Source organism: Misgurnus anguillicaudatus, unplaced genomic scaffold (assembly GCF_027580225.2).
Source record: "Misgurnus anguillicaudatus unplaced genomic scaffold, ASM2758022v2 HiC_scaffold_26, whole genome shotgun sequence".
Classification (NCBI taxonomy): domain Eukaryota; kingdom Metazoa; phylum Chordata; class Actinopteri; order Cypriniformes; family Cobitidae; genus Misgurnus; species Misgurnus anguillicaudatus.
The window spans coordinates 3175702-3192280 of NW_027395276.1; the positions used below are offsets into that span (position 1 = coordinate 3175702).

The window sequence follows — 16579 nt, forward strand, 5'->3', positions numbered from 1 at the left end:
AGAAATATTTAACTAAAATACATTAACAAATTGATCTAACACAGAATCACTAGCACACAAGGAGATAAAAAAACTGTGTATTAAGTATACTGTATATGCGTGAAAACTCATCTGAAGTCATTTTTAATTAAATTTAATGTTTTCAACATAAAGAACATTCTGTAAAAATATAATCTTGATATCTGTAACACTCATCCTGCCATTAGTCCTTTTCACACATACAGTCTTTACTGGTAATTTACTGGTAAATTGCCGTTAACATGTCATGTGTGAACAGAACCTTTCCGGTAAATCAGTGCTCCCAATTTACCAGTTAGACAGGTTGTAAGATTACCAGTAATTTACCGGTAAGCGCTGTGTGTAAACAAAAATTATAGGATTACCGGCATTTAGAACGGACGACGTCAGACCGTGCTGACAGCTTCGGGCCAATCATAGCATTTAAATACAGATGACGCGTTTACCCCCGCACTGTTTAATGACGTTTCCACACACATGCTGCTTGAAAGTTGAGCACACCTAAAGTTTACGTCCACATTTCTTCACTAAAGTTGTTTAAAACAGCTTACAGCCGAATTGCCGACGTCCTTAGCACGCCCTCTGTGAAGCAAACGTGCAAACAGTAGCTACTGTTGTTAAAAACGCATTTTCGGTTTGACGTCGTCTCATTCAATGTTGTTTGGTCATGAGCAACTTCGCGACTGTTTACCACAGGCGTGAAAACAACAAAATACGGACCGTGGTTATGAACGACGTGGATTGTTTACAAATACAACACTGAGCTCGCCGCGTGCTACAGGTACTTCCGCTTTCTCAACGAATTTACCGGTATTTTGATACTGATGTGTGAATGATGTCTTACTGGTAAAATAACGGAACGCCACTGTGTGTGTGAACAGCACATTTTTTGATTTACTGGTAAATTCATTCTGGTAAATTCATGGTAATTTACCAGAATTACTGTGTGAAAGAGGCTATTGACGAGTTATCTTCTGAATTAAGAAAAAGTGTCTCCCTGCCAATGAAGAGTTTAATCTCCAATCCGTATTTCCACTATTATCCTATAGTGTCGCTCTTACCCAACTTATAAAACACTTAAGCAGCCACTGATTCAAAAACAGTAAAAACTCTGTGTATGTTTTGATGATCGCTCTGAATCTGATCTTTAACAAAAGTCCTTTACAAAAATGCAATTATCTCAGCTCAAAATGTGATAATCATATTTTAGAGGTAATAAAAAGAGAACAAATTAAGATAGGATAAAACGGTTTATTGTGTTTAAAATTAGAATATATCTTCCATTTGATATATTGTATGTTTATATATTTATAGAGGAAATTTTTTTAGGGGCATAGGTCAATGATGGGCACTAAAATCAGTGCGGGCCTGACACAGTTTATCATTACATTAAAAGTGTTTGGTGCATTATTAGTTGCGCTTTCAGTTAAGTGGGAAATATTGTTCTAGATGTCTGTGCATTTTGGGCATTCTAACCAAATATGTACAATGTGTAGCAATATTATATCTAAAAATTTACCAGATGCATTTATCCAAAGCGACTTACAAATAATGGCATGTTTAAGTCTTAAGAGCCAATTTTGCTTTGATCCCAATATGGACACAACTTTTCTTTCAGCGACAGCCATGTTTTATCTCTCTCTCTCTCTATTTTATTTTTATAAGTTAGTACAATGTATCTTTATGTGTGTAGGTATTACTTAAAGCAGTATTCGGTTTAATGTGTGCATTGTGTCAGTGTCAAAAACAGCAGGTGTCTGTCCACCCGTGACGTGCATGCAAGTGACACGTTTATCCTGAACCTTTTCTTCAATCCAAGAGAGAAAGACAAAGAGACTCCAGAGGCACAAAAACTCATTTCACATATAAAAGTAGACCATAAAGAGACAAAGTGTAATGTGACACTTATAGCTTAATGTTACCATGAGCTGAAAAAGGTTTACTGGCAGAATGATTCTCTGAACACTGTAAAAACTGATGAAATTGACACGACCAATGCATTTAGTTGGACACTGTGACCTAAACAGGCGTCATTCAACATTATAACAGGATCATTCTGTCTTTATCAAGCATAATTCAACATAATTCCAGTCTTTAATGAACACAAAATATTGCACAAAACAAAGGATTTTGGAGTAATGAGGATTCTGGACCGATGAGATTTCACAGCTGCCATGGTTGCAATAAAAATGCTAAATAAAAAGGTTTGCAAGGCCATTGCAGTCACAGCAGGTTAACAGTCTCAGATTATCCTAAAGGTTTTTTGTTTTAACTATCAATTATCAAATTAAATTCATAATCTTTTATGATTCAATACATTTATAGACTTGAAACTCCTACTAATTCAAACCGATTCAATTTAATTTATCATTGACTATAAAATCAATATTATACTTTAAAATACAATGAGGCACAAAGCAATAGAAGTATAATATATTGTGTGTTTTTGATTAAAACTCATACTGTGCTGTTAAATTATAACAGCTCTTGAATAAAATGAAGTGGGCTGGTGACTTATACACATTCAATAAATAACAATATCAAATGGATTGTACTGTAAGAAAAACACGTTACATAAACTTGCTGTGAGCATCTGATGGTTTCTATCGAGTGTGAAGGAAAGAAGAAAGACCTTAACTGATCCCTAATAGACACATTTAATGTGGTATTTTCCCCTCTTGGGTCCAATAACACACGCACACATCTCTAGGGAGGAAAAGTCTTATTAGGATCCAATTAGACCACAGAATGAGACTTCAAAAACCTTGTTCTTGTGGTGAGAGAGAGAGAGAGAGAGAGAGAGAGAGAGAGAGAGAGAGAGAATATGGTGTTTGGGTCATTTACCAGGGGGAGAAGAGAAATGTTAAGTCTTTAATCTGTTCACCTAAAGAGTGGTTAAAAAGTAGAGGTAACTGTATAGCTTTACCACATCTTTAGAGGAACTAATTACAGAAATCTATCTTTAATAATCCCAAGAGGAAAGCATTTATTTACAATGGATTCCCACAATGAATTTCCCCCCAGTCGTTTCGCTTTGTGAATTTACGAAACATTGCTCCCTACAGCAAGACGCCTTCTGAAAAGTTATTCTAAAATAATTAAATCAGTAATTTTGTAAGTCACTTTGGATAAAAGCAAATGAATAAATGAGGGGTGCACTGAAACATCAGCCTATAATCAGTACAGGGCCGGCGTCAAGGGGGGGCATTCGCGGGTCGTGCCCCCCCCCCAAACAGGTTGTTGTGCCCCCACACAGTTTTTTATTAATTTAATATATATCAAAAATAATTAAAATAAATTAAACATTGAATGTTTCATGACTTTTAATGTAAGCAAATGAGGAAAATATAGTTGATATATGTTTTTTTTTTATTAAAATAGACTAGTTTCTCTGATTGGTTGTATTGCGGCGTCTCAAGCGTCTTAAACATATTTGTGACTTGATACTAGTAGCCTACGTGTTTTTTTCGCGGCATTTTATTGATCGTGTAAAATCCGGATATTAGTACATTTAGAAAAAAACAGCACCGCCTGCTCCATCTGACTTCATGCAAACACTGATTGGTTCAAACTCAGAGATTAGAGGTTGAGGTGGAATTTTCAAATCTACAGGACACTGTTTTAAGGAAGTTTAATGTTCGTATAGCTTTTTTAAAGGCAAGTTAGCATTGTTTTAATTTACGTAAACTTAAATGTGAAGTGTGGCTATAGAACAGTGGTCTCAAACTTCCGGCCCGCGGGCCATTTGCGGCCCGCCCTCCCCCTCTGTGCGGCCCGCGTCACCTTTCAAAAATATAACATAATCTGGCCCACAGAAAGATTTTTATTCCCTTTGTTTTATATTCATTAGATTTTTTATTTAAACGTTTAAAGGTTCGTTCACATTTCGCGTCTAACAACGCGTTAAAACGAGTCAAAGCATTTTCCACTTTCCAAAGTGCTCGGGAGCGGAAGTTGCGCTCCGTGGCGTGGGTCGCGTCACCCGTTGCTACGCAGCCTGGACCGCGCGCGCTCCGTGATGTCGAGGATAACGGAATGCGTGATCGGATTTTAATTCCTCAACTGAACCTCGCGTCAATCATATCATTGTCAACATGCGATCAGTTAATCTGATCGGGACTTTGTAGTGTTTGTCCAGAGAAGATTTGATATCATCTGTTACTCAGAGAAGATCGAGCTCCGGTGGGGTTAGTTCACATCAAGTCACAGCTTCTAATGGAGACACCGCATATGGAGGCAGAGCCGTATGTGTACTGCAACACATTTTAAACTACAGATAAGAAAAGAGCCATCAAAGTGCCCAGGTTAAGGAAAGAGAAAAGATGAGGAGAAATGTACAGAAGATAAAAGTATGTATACAGCTATATATAATGAAGTATAATATATTATTATGTAGCATACTATTCAACTAGATGAGGTTAAAGTTTGTGAACAAACTTTATGTTGGCTTGAGAAAGCCTAGTCTGAAAGTAATAGATGGAGCTGCAGTTGGGGCAGTTAAGTTAGTTGGGGCAGAATTGGGCAGTTGGGGCAGATGGGGCATTTGTGGCAGATGGGGCATTTGGGGTATTTGGGGCATTTGGGGCAGAATTAGATAATTGTGCCAGACGGGGCACTTGGGACATTTAGGGCAGATGGGGCATTTAGGGCAGTTGGGGCATTTAGAGCAGTTGGGGCATTTAGGGCAGTTGGGGCAGAATGGGGCAGATGAGGCAGTTAGGGCATTTGAGGCATTTAGGGCAGTTGGGGCAGTTGGGGCATTTAGGGCAGTTGGGGCATTTAGAGCAGTTGGGGCATTTAGGGCAGTTGGGGCAGAATGGGGCAGATGAGGCAGTTGGGGCATTTGAGGCATTTAGGGCAGTTGGGGCATTTAGGGCAGTTGGGGCATTTAGGGCAGTTTGGGCAGAATGGGGCAGATGAGGCATTTAGGGCAGATGGGGCATTTAGGGCAGAATTGGGTAGTTGGGGCAGACGGGGCATTTGGGGCAGATGGGGCAGTTGGGGCAGAATTGGGTGTTTGGGGCAGACGGGGCATTTAGGGTAGTTGGGGCATTTGGGGCAGAATTGGGTAGTTGGGGCATTTAGGGCAGTTGGGGCATTTAGGGCAGAATGTAATATTGTGTTTGTGTGTGGTTGTGTGTCTGTGTGTGTGTGCATGTCTGTGTTTTTGTGACAGTATGTTATATATAATTTTGTGTTTGTGTGTGTAATTGTGTGTCTGTGTGTAGTTGTGTGTCTGTGTGTAGTTGTGTGTGGTTGTGTGGTTGTGTGTCTGTGTGGTTGTGTGTCTGTGTGTGTATGTGTGTGTTGAGTGAGTTTTGTGAGACAGAGATAGACTGAGAGAGGCTGAGAGATGATGTAATGTATTTGTATGAATGAGAGTTGACAGTTAGAATTTGAAAATAAACACTCAGCCTAAACATTCTATGAATGTAAGTCTATGGGACTTTTTTGGGACGTTTGATCGGACGGTTTAGGAGAACCGTAAGTCCGATCGCTTAGAAAAGATATAGCAACTCAAGTCAGATCAGACTGAAGGTCTGTGCAAAGTTTGGTGTGTGTAGTTTAAAAGCTCTAGGAGGAGTTAGAGTTAGAAATTTTAGTCTCAGAAGAAAAAGAATAACTAGATGAGGTTAAAGTTTGTGAACAAACTTTATGTTGGCTTGAGAAAGCCTAGTCTGAGAGTAATAGCTGGAGCTGCAGTTGGGGCAGTTAAGTTAGTTGGGGCAGATGGGTTAGTTGGGGCAGAATTGGGCAGTTGGGGCAGATGGGGCATTTGGGGCAGATGGGGCATTTAGGGTAGTTGGAGCATTTGTTGCAGAATTGGATAATTGGGGCAGATGGGGCATTTAGGGCAGTTGGGGCATTTAGAGCAGTTGGGGCATTTAGGGCAGTTGGGGCAGAATGGGGCAGATGAGGCAGTTGGGGCATTTGAGGCATTTAGGGCAGTTGGGGCATTTAGGGCAGAATGGGGCAGTTGGGGCATTTAGGGCAGATGGGGCATTTTTAGGCAGATGGGGCATTTAGGGCAGATGGGGCATTTAGTGCAGTTGGGGCATTTGGGGCAGTTGGGGCATTTGGGGCAGAATTGAGTAGTTGGGGCAGACGGGGCAGACGGGGCAGATGGGGCATTTAGGGTAGTTGGAGCATTTGGGGCATAATTGGATAATTGGGGCAGATGGGGCATTTAGGGCAGTTGGGGCATTTAGAGCAGTTGGGGCATTTAGGGCAGTTGGGGCAGAATGGGGCAGATGAGGCAGTTGGGGCATTTGAGGCATTTAGGGCAGTTGGGGCTTTTAGAGCAGTTGGGGCATTTAGGGCAGTTGGGGCAGAATGGGGCAAAATGGGGCAAAATGGGGCAGATGAGGCAGTTGGGGCATTTGAGGCATTTAGGGCAGTTGGGGCATTTAGGGCTGTTGGGGCATTTAGGGCTGTTGGGGCATTTAGGGCAGTTGGGGCATTTAGGGCAGTTGGGGCAGAATGGGGCAGATGAGGCAGTTGGGGCATTTGAGGCATTTAGGGCAGTTGGGGCATTTAGGGCAGTTGGGGCAGAATTGGGTGTTTGGGGCAGACGGGGCAGATGGGGCAGTTAGGGTAGTTGGGGCATTTGGGGAAGAATTGGGTAGTTGGGGCATTTAGGGCAGTTGGGGCATTTAGGGCAGTTTGGGCAGAATGGGGCAGATGAGGCATTTGGGACAGAATGGGGCATTTGGGGCAGATGAGGCATTTGGGGCAGAATTGGCCAGTTGGGGCAAATGGGACATTTGGGGCAAAATGGGGCGGTTGGGGCATTTGTGGCAGATGAGGCATTTGGGGCAGATGGGGCATTTAGGGCAGTTGGGACATTTATGTGTGTGTTTGTGTGTGTAATATTGTGTTTGTGTGTGTATATTTGTGGTTGTGTGTGTGTGTGTGTGTGTGTGTGTGTGTGTGTGTGTGTGTGTGTGTGTGTGTGAGTCTCTGTTTTTGTGACAGTATGTTATAGATAAGTTTGTGTTTGTAATTGTGTGTCTGTCTGTAGTTGTGTGTGGTTGTGTGTCTGTGTGTTGTTGTTGTGTGTGTGTGTGTGTGTGTGTGTGTGTCTGTGTTTTTGTGACAGTATGTTATATATAATTGTGTGTTTGTGTGTGTAATTGTGTGTCTGTGTGTAGTTGTGTGTCTGTGTGTAGTTGTGTGTCTGTGTGTAGTTGTGTGTGTGTGTGTGTGTGTGTGTGTGTGTCTGTGTGTGTGTGTGTGTGTGTGTGTGTGTGTGTGTGTGTAGTTGTGTTTGTCTGTGCTATTGAGTGAGTTTTGTGAGACAGAGATAGACTGAGAGAGGTTGAGAGATGATGTAATGTATTTGTATGAATGAGAGTTGACAGTTAGAATTTGAAAATAAACACTCAGCCTAAACATTCTATGAATGTAAGTCTATGGGACTTTTTTGGGATGTTTGATCGGACGGTTTAGGAGAACCGTAAGTCCGATCGCTTAGAAAAGATATAGCAACTCAAGTCAGATCAGACTGAAGGTCTGTGCAAAGTTTGGTGTCTGTAGCTTAAAAGCTGTAGGAGGAGTTAGAGTTAGAAATTTTAGTCTCAGAAGAAAAAGAAGAATAATAATAACTAGATAGGTACATTTCCTGAAGAAAATGTGAGTGGTGCTTGCCGTGGCAAAATTCTGGGGAACATATATGATTATACTCCAAGCCAAAAGTAAAACGATCCAACTCTCGTGTCTCTACGATGTTCTGATGCGGAGATATAATGCTTTGTTTACTCTGTTGCTAGGGTACTGTATTTGGTTGCTAGGGAAAAAAACAGCATCCACTAGTGATTACCCTCCGAGTCACGAGCCAAACGGTCCAACCCCCGTGTCTCTACGATGTTCTGATGCGGAGATATAAGGCTTTGTTTACTGTGTTGCTAGGGTACTGTATTTGGTTGCTAGGGGAAAAAATGGCATCCACTGGTGATTACCCTCTGAGTCACGAGTCAAACGGTCCAACCCCCGTGTCTCTACGATGTTCTGATGCGGAGATATAAGGCTTTGTTTACTCTGTTGCTAGGGTACTGTATTTGGTTGCTAGGGAAAAAAATGGCATCCACTAGTGATTACCCTCCGAGTCACGAGTCAAACGGTCCAACCCCCGTGTCTCTACGATGTTCTGATGCGGAGATATAAGGCTTTGTTTACTCTGTTGCTAGGGTACTGTATTTGGTTGCTAGGGAAAAAAATTGGCATCCACTAGTGATTACCCTCAGAGTCACGAGTCAAACGGTCCAAACCCCGTGTCTCTACGATGTTCTGATGCGGAGATATAAGGCTTTGTTTACTCTGTTGCTAGGGTACTGTATTTGGTTGCTAGGGGAAAAATTGGCATCCCATAATGATTACACTCTGAGTCACGAGTCAAACGGTCCAACCCCCGTGTCTCTACGATGTTCTGATGCGGAGATATAAGGCTTTGTTTACTCTGTTGCTAGGGTACTGTATTTGGTTGCTAGGGGAAAAATTGGCATCCCATAATGATTACACTCTGAGTCACAAGTCAAACGGTCCAACCCCCGTGTCTCTACGATGTTCTGATGCCGAGATATAACTGTTTGAATTTTATGTTGCTAGGGTGCTCAAAAGTGGTTGCTAGGGGCGTGGCTTAATACCTATGTAAGGATCCTGAGAGACTGGTTGGATGCCTGAGTAAAATGAGCCCACCCCCATGTCTCTATGACACTGTGGTGCAAAGATATCCATCTGGGCATTTTATAATGGCAGTCTATGGGAGATGTTGCTAGGGTGCCCAAAATTGTTGCTAGGGGCGTGGCTTAATAGATCTGAGATGATCCTGAGAGACTGATTGGATGCCCGAGTAAAATGAGCCCACCCACTTATCTCTACGACACTGTAAAGCAAAGATATCCCATCTGTAACTGTTTTATTTCCTTATATGGGCATGTTTCCTGCCCCATTATAAGTCAATGGGAATTTTCGGGTGCCTCTTACACCCCAGGGGTACAACTTACACCCCAATGTCATGTATGTTCTTACATAGCCTACCACCCTCTTCAAATTTAGTAACCCACATGTTTCTACGAAATCCTCGCTCGGACCTATGACCCGTCAAAATTTCCCGCAATGTTAGTCTATGGGATTTTGCCCCATTGACTTTTCATTGGGCATTTTTGGGCACCTCTTACACCCCAGGGGTACAACTTACACCCCATTGTGATGTATGTTCTTACAGAGTCTACCACCCTCTTCAAATGTTGTAACCCACATGTTTCTACAAAATCCTCGAGCGGAGCTATGACTCGTCAAAGTTGGGCCCAATGTTAAGTCAATAGGATTTTTCGGGTGGTTTTTCGCCCCCCTTTCAGAAATCCTGCACCCGATCGCTTATAAAAGTCATAGCACACCTCTCCTCAATAAACCGGTCAATTTGAGCCCTCTTTCATGGGACTACGCGAAACCGTGCGGGACGAGTTACGCGCCGAAAAAGTGTCCAGAAAAAGAAGAATAATAAGTATGCAAGATAATAATAGTGATGCCTTGCATAAATGCAAGCACCACTAATAAGTTTAAGTGCAACAACAGTATGTTGGCTTTCTCAAGCCAACATAATTACACATAGAGCAACATTATTATTTTTTTCTGTCCAACTAGCTTATGTAACATTGACTACCCATTCAAAAGTTTTAGGATCACTTTCACTTATTAATATTTTTCCACATATGTTAGAAAATTAATTAAAACTAAAATAACAAAGTACACAATGAAGTCAATACTATGACTGAAAACAATCCAAATTAAATCAAAACAGAAACACTTACTGGTGGTAATTTTTTATAATAGTTTATAAATCTATACAGAAATTAAATTTGTTAGTTTAGTGCAAGGTTTATATATTTTCTTATATATTTATACTTATATATTTTCAAGCATTATTATACATTAAATAATAGAAAATAAACATGACATTTACAGAAATATAGTACTTTTTAACGTTAAAATAGCTTTGCGGCCCCCCGATAAAAGGTCTGTCTTAGAAATGGCCCCAAGCCAGTTTGAGTTTGAGACCCCTGCTATAGAACGTTAACAGCATTACGACGTGATTATGGTAAAGCGGCTTTTAGGACGCGGTGTGCGCTGCGCTATGAAACCCATTCATTTCAATGGCTTGCGCCGCGCAAGGGCAGTTTGTTGTTGCGTCGAGCAAAGCGCGAGCGCATCTTGCACTCACGCCGCGGTCAAAGTTCAAAATAGTTTAACTTTTGCGCATAGTTTGTGATCTTCTGCAGCTTTTACGGGAAATGAGCTGACAGTCTGTACCAGTTGTATGAGTGTGTGCTTGTACTGTATTTGTTGTTTTAATGCCTTGTTTTTGCAAGTTATTGTTGCTAATTGAGTGCCCCCCCCCCGTTGGAAGCCACGTGCCCCCTGTTAGTTATGGTCTGACGCCGGCTCTGAATCAGTATTGGCAGATAAGAGATTTTTTTCACTATTGAACATTTGGCTGATGAACGGGTTGAGATTATATCCTGCAAATCAAAAGGAACAAAAAAAAACACATCAGAAGTCACACTGTGCGATTATTTTAAATTAAGTTACAACAATGGCAACAGAATTGCAGTTTATATGCGCTGGATTAATTTCTTAAAAGTAAAACTATGTATTAGTAGATGTCATTTTAGGTAAATCTTGTAATGGTGCATCTCTACTTATTTGTTATTTTAATTTAAGCTTGAGAGTTTTCTCTCTTGGGAAATAGCTGATAACCAAATAGAGTCAATATTGTTCTTCTGAACAATGTGGAGGAAAGAAAACTTCTGAGTGCTGGAGGAAAATGTAAGTAAACCATTGGATTTAATAGCTTGTTGAACCTCCTTTGGTAGCAATTACTTCAACCAAGCGTTTTCAGTTGCTGAAAACTTCATGCAATCAGAATTAAATGAACACTTTCAATAAAGTGTTTCAATTTTTAACACTAGGCTAGAGTTTCTTTGATTCACAAAAGTGTCAAAGGGGTCATATTATGAGATTTTTTTAAAGATGTAAAATGGTGTCCCCAGAGTGCATGTGAAGTTTGAGCTCAAAATACCATAATTTATTATAACTGTGACCTAGATGAAGATCAGATCACATTTTATGGCAAATCACTGTAGAAAACCAGTTCAGTCATAGAGGTTCACATACGTTTTTTTGCCACTGTACATAGACACTTATTTAACATACTACATCACATTTTAAAACCCGTTAACTGGCGCTGTCCAGTGAGTGGGACACTTAAGTTTACTTTAATATTTTTCATGTCTAAGGGCTCAGTCACACCAAAAGCGTTTATGGCAGTTGCAGGCGCCTTTTTTGAATGATATTCTATGGGCAGGGCGCGTTTGCGCGCTGTTTATGCGCGCCGAGCGCCTTGCGGTTTTCTGCCGCCTGCCGCGCACGCGTTTTTGAAGGAGCGCTGAGAGCGGAGGAGCGCCTGACGTCATTCGCGTCTTCCATTGTCCAATCGAATGAGGGGAGAGGCGGGCCTTACGTTGTGGCGAGGGAAGTTTACAGTTGCTTTGAAGAACCGGACTCCACTCGCTCACTCTCTCCTGCGTGTTTGTGCTCCTCTTATCCTCAAACAAGGTCAGAGCAAGTGCCCTCTTTTTAAAGTTTCTGCTAAAATGACAGTTAACAGCAAAAGAGCGCTCACGCTTCAATATTTGATTGACAAGACAGCTGACTCGGTGGTTGCTTAGCAATATGAAAAGCCGCGCTGCACTGCTCTTTTTTAAAAAAGGCAGTGCGTCGCGCCTTGCGTTTGCAAGCGTTTAAAGCGCTTTTGGTGTGACTGAGCCCTAAGAATGTAGTTTTCATATTTCAAAACCTTTTATTCATTTGTGACAAGAGTATGCAGCAAACCAACAAAAACCTCAGTTTTTTTATAATTTTATGTATTAAAAATAATACTATAAAAATTTATAATTTCACCTCCAGACACTTCTGTAAAAAACGTTAAAGTGTCATCTTTAAAACAAGACCAAAATTATGCTTCTAGACCAAAAAAATGCCAAAGTTATATTAATTTTAAGGTGTACATCACCTTTTCACACCCCCCACTCAAAAAAAGGTCTGCGTCAGTTAAAGGGTTAAAGTTACTGAACAGATTTTAATTGGGGAACCTTCATTTCAATCAGTTTTTATCAATTCTATTTTTATTAGTCTATAATGCATTTTTGTTGGATGCTCTAATTTTATAAAAAAATTCAAACAATATTTGGAGACCCCACTAATACCATCACGGACCCCTGCCCCCTTCTACCCCCCCGGGGAAGACTCATGCCCTAGGACACGGTTCTTCAACAGGGGGTCCGGGGCACCTTGGGGTCCTCCAAGTATTGTTTAAATTAAAAAAAAAAAAATTTGGAAAAATAAAATTAGGCATCAAACAAAAATGCATTAATAGGTTAATAATTAAAATAAAAACAATTCAAATGAAGAGCACCAGTTCAAAATCTACTCAGTAAAATGAAAATGTTATGTTAACAGCATGACTGTCTATACAAAAAATATTTTAATATCTTGCTAACATAACAAAGTAAGTAATCCAGTCTTAATTTACAATACATGTAGATCAGGTCCTTGGTCTGAAAAAGGTAAGAATCAAACCCAAGACCTTGAAATTGCTAGCGCAATGCTTTACCATTTCAGTTGTATTGCAAACGATCCTCGAGTCAAGGAATTGTGGAAGAAATCGTGCATGCGATATAAAAGGCCAGTAACACATCATGTAGCTCGTCCTTGGTTTAAGAGTGTACCGTTTATTCTTGAAGCAAGTACTTCACGCAGAGTGTTTGTTATCAGCAGGGAGTCTTTAGCACAGTGATTTGATATAAAATATTTAACACCCCAGCTCTTCACTATCCGATCAATACAACACAAGAGCTCTCATCCCGAAGACAACCATACACACATACACATACACATAAACACATTTCTTCAAAGCCGCTTGATAAATGAGTTTGCCAGTGGCATACATTTCTGCTAACTATTCACACCAAACTTCTACAGTCGCTGTGATGCGTATTCTGCATTAACTAATATTTCAAGTCTAAATAAGAAGAGTAACATCTTTTGCCACTCACATTATAAGGTTTTAAACAACACAAAGAAGTACAATGGTATGAAGGGACTTATTCACTCAACATGTGATGCATCTTTTTGTGCAAAAAAATATAAATACTTGTATATATATTATCATTTAGTGACTTTTCCCAAACTCAAAGCAGATGTGTTTTTCAGAAAGTGACACATTATTACATCTTGTTTTGGAAATGAAGTCTGAATACAGATCATCACACACTTCAGTATCTTCTATAATCATGAGGGGAGAAATAGAGGTCAGATGATCCAATGTGAAAAAACAAACAAACAAAGCTTTATTTCTGTAACGTCTGGCTCACCGCTTTTATCTTACTCTTAACCCTTTGTAGGTCACACCAAGAAAACTGTATTGAAAAAAAAAAAACGTTTTGCTTTTCCTGGGTCCATGGGGCCATGACAACAAAAATGTGTTGTTTTTCTTATTGACCCTAAATTTGATTTGTTACAGACCTCTACAAAATGGTTGAGCGAACTGTTATGGGTCAGTGTCCATCTAAAAATGTAAAAAAAAAAAGGTATTTAATGTAAAAATGTACATTCTTACAGTAAATTGGTGGCCACCAATTGGGTTGACATTTTATTGCACGGCTCTCTAAAATGCTAGATTTAAAACTAATAACACAGTAACCCGCATGCTACAAATTATTTTGACAGGTACCGTTTAATATTACACAAAAATGAAATAAATATGTATATAATATATAAGTCTTTTAATAACATATGACATTATATTTACAAATGATTAAACCAAATAGTGTGATTGTGACATCTGAACGTCTTCTCTTATCTTAAAACCAAACGTAAGGCCTTCATTCATTAAAAAAGAGCAAATAAAATATTTCAAGTCAATATTTAATGCCCCTTACCTTACTCCTGAGGTAAATAGCCGTGTAATAAAAGTTTGAGACTGTTTTATGAATTTTCTATGGAATGGGGGCAGCAGGTATTTGGGATGGACCCTACACTAGGGAGGGGTGTGGTGGGTGCTGAGAAAGTCAAAGAACCACTGCTTTATCATATACAGTATTTATATACAATGATATTTTAATAATGCAACTCAGTTTTATTGACCTTACATTTAAAAAAATTATGGACTTTATGGAGTTTACAAAGTATAGTAGAAAAATTTAATTCTGCTTAACAGTTGTGCTCTCCAGGAACCATTTTGGTTCTTTATATACTGTATATGTCACTAGCTGCATAATAATGCTAAAGTTTTGCACAAATCTGTAATGGAAACGGAGCTAATAACTGTATTATCTGGTGGTCATTTAGGTTGTTACATTGTTCATATTAGCCATACAGATGGCCCAAAAGTTTAATAGATTTACTTTTTGACCATAATGTGCTGAGCTCTACCAAATGGTTATGTTACATACAAAGGCGTTTCTGACAAATGTAGCTAATTAGGGAATGAATAGCACCCATTGATAGTGTTGAATGTGTTATCTGTAGTGTTTTAGCACCTGAATCACTTAACAAATGATGCAAATCAGATATCGTGACAAAATCACTCCATGACCACACATCCAGAGCCGTGCCTGTTCTAGCGCTCTTCTCTGTTATGAGATTTTAATTTGATGAACAATGTACATAAATATCACTTTCAAATACTAAACTGTTTACTGCTTCACAGTACACAGAGGCGAATGGCATTATTATTGGAGATTCAATAATCAAACTTATCTGCACAGACTGAAGAAGTGTTTAATGCACAATGAAATAACATGGACAAACAAGGAACATTGTATTTGCGTTAACTAACATTGGCATCGATCAATAATCAATATTTCCCCCTTACCATCGTATGAATTCAAAAGTCTCAGAAAGTGTCTTTTGCTAGTTTTAACCTGGCGCAATTATCATTTTCACGTTTAGCGCCACGTTGTTTAAATAGTTGTGAAAATGAGGTGTGTTCAGGTGCATTGTTGGTGTGTTGCTATTTTGAGGTAACTAAAACCTGATCTAAAGTCTAAACTCAGTGGCACAATGTTGTTTTTGTTATTTAAAGAGCACATTAGTAATTTGTGCCTATAAACAGGATGAAAATGCGCATTTGCTTATTACACACATGGATGAGCAGCAAAACCCAAACGTTAAAATCTAAAAGATTATTACTGAATCTCTAGGACCGATTATGAGTAATTAAATGTTTTGCTTTAAACAAATGCAAATATTGCATTTATTTTGATTTTTTTAAATGCTAACCTGTGGATATGGTGAGATTTTTATGTAATGCTTTTCAAAACACTCATGGTGCTGTCCGAGTGCTGAACCGCCTCCACACGTTTGTAAATTATTTTTTGTTACAAATAAAGTATTTTTACAGTACAAACCTTTTCTTGCATATACATCATTGCATTTACAATTAAAAGCCTGATCATTTTATGGAAGGCTTTTAAAAAGAAACCAAAGGTTTTAATCCAAAAAAGAACAAATTCAATACAAATAATAAAAATTTTTTAACATCAATCTTAAAGTGGGGGTCTTCTTTCTCCGTTACGTTTTTCAGTTTACAAATTTCACCATCTAAATAGGGACTCGGCTTTTAAAGGGGATGAGACTCATTGGTTCATTGCATGTTACACCCAAAACACACTCATTAGAACAATAGGAACAACCCATTTAGACTCTGTGCCTGGCGCACAAACCATTTTTTCCTGTCGTTAAATTCCCGCCCCCGTTTAGATCGTGCACTTTAGACAATGCGCTTACATCATTAAAATACAGCCTTAAATGTGAATGAAGATTCACTATGTATGGAAATCAGCTCTAAAGTTTCTGTAAAAAAATCTGGGGTTAACTGTTCATTTAAGTTAACTAGTCACGAAACTGACGTAAAGCCGGCGTGACGCCATTCTTGATCTAGATTTTTTTACATTGAAAGGTGTCATATCTTTTGCTAAATACGCTTAAAATACAAATCTTTTTTCTTACGTCACATTTTGCTTCAGAAAAATACATTTTAACCCAAGTATGAAGTATGGATTCATTTTTCTGATGATGGGTAACTTCAACAAAAGCTAGGAAGAGTCAACATATTATTCAATTTAACATTATAAATGTGTCTGGCTGAAGAAATGAAGTCGAATGGCTTCGGGATGAGAACAATATGGTGTAAGTTTCAATCTATCCCTTTAATGTACCTCTCGAGTGTCATAAAACATCTGTTTCCCTTCATTTTATTCTGTTTAAGCTCAATAAAAAAGCAGTACATCAGGCTACTGACAGCAGGCCATGTTAAACAGACACATTGGCGAGGTAATCTGTAAGATCTGCCGCGAGGAATCTGGATTTCTGATTCGGCCGAACGCATCTGTCTGTAAACAACAATCATAAGCACAAATCACTTCAGCTGACTGGACAGTTTCACGCGCAGCCTCATCAACAGTCGTTTATATGCAGAAATGAGGCATCTGAGAAATGCAAC

General features: G+C 39.4%; 1 protein-coding gene across 1 annotated transcript in view; it reads right to left on the reverse strand.

Moving 5' to 3' along the window:
- Positions 1–16579, reverse strand: part of LOC141362372 (glypican-1-like) — a 109400-nt gene that overhangs the window by 40483 nt on the left and 52338 nt on the right. The window lies entirely within an intron of this gene.